Genomic DNA, 6020 nt, shown 5'->3' with positions numbered 1-6020 from the left:
TCTTAAACCAGATCCGGAATCGTACGACTTACCGGATTGCTGGATTATTAGTGCGGGTGAACCGCATGTTAATAAATATTAGTTTTATTATATAATAATATATTAGCTATGTAAATAAAAATATAAAATAAAGTCTAATATTTTCTAAATATTTTTAAAACATAAAATAATAGTTTGGATATGTATATATTTTATGTTTAAAAACATTTAGAAAATACTTAATTTTAGTTTTTATATTTTTATTTTCATTTGACATACAAAATATCAAAAAAATAGTTTAGACTATTTAAAATTTTCTCTAACAAGGTAAGAGTTATTGTATCTAAAAAAATCAAGACATAAAATTTATAAATATCTAAATGTCTAATGTGAATAATAAATTAAACTACAAATACAAAATAAACCAAAGTAAAAGATCATTGTAATAAATTATCAATAACCGAAATAAACTTACACTAAATTACATCAACTAATTTTGGTTCTCTCTCCTATCATTCACTTTATTTTTTTCGTGTGGCATAGAGAAATCTTCATCAAAATCTAAAAATCACAATATAAAACTGAAAAAAGAAACCTAACTTTTTCTTGTCAGCACCTAACTTCTTAATTGAAAACTTAGATATAAAACATAATCAAAAACTAATTAAAAACTAAAAAGAAGTAAAAGTTGTTTATTAGTTCGACCGGTGGTTCAACTGGTACCGGTACCAGATTCTGGGTTTTTGGGGTTTTTTGCGGGTTTCTAAATATTGGATTTTCACAAAACCTAAACCGGATTTTTTTTTGGGTCACCGGATTTACCGGTTCAAAACCGCGGGTTCGAGTCGGGTTTTATAACACTGGTTTCAACATAACAAAATTTTAAAAGCTTGATTGGATGAAATCATGAATTTTGTGTGCGTAAGAAAAAAAAGCAAAGTTTGTTGTAATCGAACCCTATTCTTACCTTAGTCCGAAATCAAAACCGCTATGTACGACAATTTGATTTTGACATAACTGTTAGTTAATTTGCTCAAAATACTAAAAGAAGTTGGATATTAAAGATTTGCCTAACTTTGGGGGAAAATAGCGATGATGGAGTGAGCAAAACTAGGGGGAAATGTGTGCAGATCACTAAATAGGATAAATGTTGTGGGTAGGGAATGCAAATACTCATAAGTTTACTGTATATTTTTTCATTGAATAGATTGTTTCAAACTTTCACATGTATTTGTATTTTTCTATAAATATATTTATTATCTATACTATTAAAATAAAAGTCATGACTTATTTCATGTGTGATTTTTTATTTGGATCATCCTTAAAAATTTATTAAATTTTACATAACTAATTATAATATCTTTTTATTTATTTGAAATATTAATAAATATCTTAAAGAAATGTCTAAGAAAATCTATCAAATATCTTTTAGAATCTTTTTAAAATATATTTTCGAAATTAGTTAATTAAAATTTTAGTTAACTCAAAGTAAAATTAGAAACTAAATTTTAGTTTAGTTTTGATTGTAATTTTTTTATTAATTATATAAAATACTTTTAATATATTTTAATGATAATAACAATTTAAATTTATTTAATTTTCAAAATTAAATTTAAGAAGTATTTTAAAAGATGTTCTTAAAAAGAAATATTCATTTCTATTTCTAATTTAAAAATACAAATTCTTATATATTTACCATAGAAATTATGACTTATTTCATATGTGATTTTTTAAATTTAGACCACTTAAAAGTCACACCTTTAAATGATTTTACCATGTTTAACTAACTAATTTACACATTTTCATAGATGAAACATTTGATCTTTATTTATATCGTATATGTAAGACTTTACTCTACTGTTATTAACGTCTGTATACTCCCATGAGTTAAAAAATAATTGGGTTTATTATTTAAACAACTATACTAAATTGGTTTAATTAATAAATATATACCAAATTCTCTAGTACGTAGGTTCAACTTAATTTATTTTTCACATATGTTTCAAATTTAGAAATAAAACAAAATTATGCAAATCAGTATTTTTACATAATAATGTTTTCAAAATAAATTTTGTTACAAAAATACAAAATTTATAAATTTTATAATAGTAATATTATACGTCACAAAAATATTATTATAAAATTAGATAATATATAATGCCAAATTATATTAATTAATTGATATATTTATTACATAATCTAAAATATTTTGGTATTAAAAAAATCCGCACGGTTGTGCGGGTCAAGATCTAGTTTCATTATTAAAATCGTAACTATATATATATAAAGATTAGTAAAATATTATTTTATTGTCATATTCAAAGATACTGTAATATTTCACAAATTTAGAAAGTTTTTAAAAAATTAAACTTTTCGCTTCATAGATTTATATTATCGAGTAAATAATTAATCATTTAGTTTTTGTTTAATTTTTAAAATAAACTATATAGTTTAAAATTTGTTTTCATTGGTTTAAGGTAGTAAAGATTAATCATTGTTAGATAATATGATTTTTGTTATTTAAAAAAAAATCTTTATAATTTAAAAGTTAACATCGGCAAATATTTAAATATTTAGCATATAGAGGTATAGTATTACAATATAAATTATATATATTTAATTTATATTATCTATAAATCCAATAGATCATCTATTGTTTAAATTCAATTATTGATAGCCCAATAAAAAATTATGGCAGACTTAAAATTTAAATGATAAGATTAGATATTAAATGTAACATCACTTTCTAGGAATAGATCCATTAGGTCCATTTTTTTAAAAAAAATCACACATGAATCAATGTTGTAACTTATGTTTTAATATATAAGATAGTTGACTTGTACTTTTGAATTTACACTGTTTGCGTGATTACATAACATTCCAATAAAAGCGAGAATTGTCATATTTATTTTTTAATCAGTCATAAGTAATTGTCTCTTATATTATACTCCCTCCGTTTCATATTAAGTGTCGTTTTAGAGAAAAAAATTTCGTTACAAAATAAGTGTCGTTTTTTATTTTCAATGCAAAATTTATTAATTTTATGCAAAATTTATTTTTCTATTGGTTAAAATATGGTTGGGTATAGGTAATAGTATTTTTTTTATAGGAAATGTACAAATTAATTGTTTCCTTAATCCGTGTGCCGAAACCTAAAACGACACTTATAATGAAACAGAGGGAGAGTACCAGTTAAGAAAAACACTGACTGAACTTAAAAAAACCTTTACTTTTGGTAATATAATCCACATTTTATCAAAAAAAAAAAAACACTGAACTGGCTTTATAATTTTCTAAAAAATCGTTACATAGAAAAAAAGAAACACTCGTACAGTATCATAAAGAGGACACACACTCACATGTTGCTAATATCAAACCATATAATTACTCTATATTATGAAATAAACATCGTACCTTTATGTCATTCAAATGTTTTATGTTCCATTAACTAAAGATCAAAATCTAATCCATCAGATTTAAGAGGGCAAGCATTGTCTTTGTCCAACCACTAAACTAGTACAAAACAAAGTAACTAGAATCTTTGGTAATTGTGCTGCTCTTTTTGTTTTTTGTTGTTTTAGAAGAAATTAATAACTTCTCTGTCAAGGATTCTGTTTCTGTACCCAATGTTTCAACAGCTTAAGCTCCTCGAAATTTTCACACCATGAACCTGCAAAAAGATACTTATTTATATGTACATGCAAATCTTCAATGATTATCAATTATTTCGTAAACTGCCCTTTCCGATTATTTTCCCCTTTTCTATGATATATATATTTTTTTTAAAAAGACGCATCAGATTTATAAGATAAACTACAGTACCAACTTGATATGGTATATATATGATCTAAAGAGAAACTATTTATATGGAAAAAACATAGACTAACTCAGAGCTAGTTTTACAAATATAACGGCTAATTCATTTTGTGGATAAAAAGATCAAATTCAAATACATTCACTATAGGTTTAGTCATAGTTGACAACTGCAGATTAATTATAAATAGTTAAAATACCGGTTTCTTTCATACGGTTTATAGATAGGTCTGAGTTTCAATTTAGAATTTTCTAGTTGTTCTAATAAAATAACATCTGAAATAAGTAATACCTATAACGCAATTAAGATAGTGAAAGTTCTTGGTTGGTTTAACTCGTAAATATAATTTGGAAGAAATATTAGTTATTTCAAGCATGCATATCTCATCCAACTATTTTTTTATAATGGCCTATATTGTTTTCTCGTTTAAGAGCTAGAAGAGTTTTTCTTCGAATGAGAGAGTATATTCATTGATGCAATTTAAATGTACAAAATAAGTTGAAGGGAATACAAAATTATATTCATAAGGTAAAATGCTCACCATGAAACGATGTAAGAAACAATACAACAATAAGGATTTAGTATGAAAAATCGGTTTAAAAAAAAAACAATAAGGATTTAAACTTCGAAAATACTTGGCGTGGGAAAATGTGATAAAGAATACCTTATAATTCATTTGTTTATTAGTGAAAATCCAAACCAAATCTATCCATCTTTTATTTTTGATGGGCTCTTTTTAGTTTAGTATTTTGAGCAAATTAACTCTAACTGTTATAGCTTATTGTTTGAAGATCCATAATTTTTTTGATACATTAATTGAACACTAGGTTGCGCGGGTTTTTGTTTTATTTATTTTTATATAAATATTTAGTATATATTATAATATATATGTGTTTATCAATTTTTAAAACATAATAAGTTTAGAGTTAATTTGCTCAAAATACTAAAAGAAGTGGATATTAAGGATTTGCCTAACTTTGGGGGAAAATAGTTTATTCGGTTTTAGATTATTGAGATGCCTAAAGTTTGAGAAGAACAAAGAGGAGGCCCTCCCCCATCAACTTTGCTGGCCTAAAGTGAAAAGAAAAGCCGAAGACAGCTGATTATTCATTTGGAGCATGCTGCTTTTTTTTCTAAAATGAACGTCTCGATCTTTTACTTTTAATTGCTGTGAAGCATATGAAAACTTTCAGAATGAAATTTAAGATAGAAAACACATAAGCATATTAGTTCGACTAAATCATGAACGTCTCAATCTTTTACTTTTAGTTTTCTTCAAGCATATGAAAACTTCCATAATGAAATTTAAGAAAGAAAACACTTAAGAATAGTTAATTCAACTAACAATGAATAAAATATTCATCTGGTTTTGAATATGGATATACAACCCTCGATAACCCAACATGCAGCGAAGAGAGACCTCAGTCTCATCGCCCCTTATGGCAGAAACTTTGGCTGTCCTCTCAGCCATGACCTTTGCCCTCTCCATTGGTATTGAAACTGCCTCAATCTTTTCGGACTCTCAGACCCTAATCAACTCGATCAACAAGAAAGAGATGAAGTTGGAGATCTATGGCGCAATCAATGATATCTACCTTCTGGCGTCTTCATTCAAGTCGATCTCTTTCTGTTTATTCCGAGAACGGCAAATGTTAGGGCCGATTTAATTGCTAAACAAGCCCTTTGGGCAACAAACCCACTCTAAGTTTCTTTAATGAAATCACTGTTTTACAAAAAAAGGATATACAACCCTCGTTTATATTTAGTGATTGCTGAGAAGTGAGAACTACAAATGTTGTCACGGACTGGACTATTTAACGCTGGCATTATTGGTTTTAGACTACGTGTATGAACATTTTTTTATTTTAGTTAGTAGGCCTAGGTCCGGCTTACTCCTTTTGACTATGCAGGTTACTGCACCGCAAAAAATTGTCTGACATATATATCGTAATTATGATGGATTTCACTGGTCCAAACAAGTAGGATTGGAATACAACTGATTTTATATGAATGAAGACTAACATAAGTTCGTGATTTTTTTGTTTTTTTGCCAAGAATTTGAGTTCATGGATATTTAAGCATACTATAACATCATTGACGGAAAACGCATGAACAACCACCGATGAAGGACCCGAATCCATCATTTTCTATTTATATGTTCTCAGGTGGATATGAAATTTGACGTTGTAGGAACCAATGTTTCCACAAAAGAATTAAAGAAGTACAT

The sequence above is a fragment of the Brassica napus genome, unplaced genomic scaffold (genome assembly GCF_020379485.1).
Source record: "Brassica napus cultivar Da-Ae unplaced genomic scaffold, Da-Ae ScsIHWf_1230;HRSCAF=1757, whole genome shotgun sequence".
In the NCBI taxonomy this organism is placed as follows: Eukaryota; Viridiplantae; Streptophyta; class Magnoliopsida; order Brassicales; family Brassicaceae; genus Brassica; species Brassica napus.
This window is presented reverse-complemented; position numbering follows the sequence as displayed.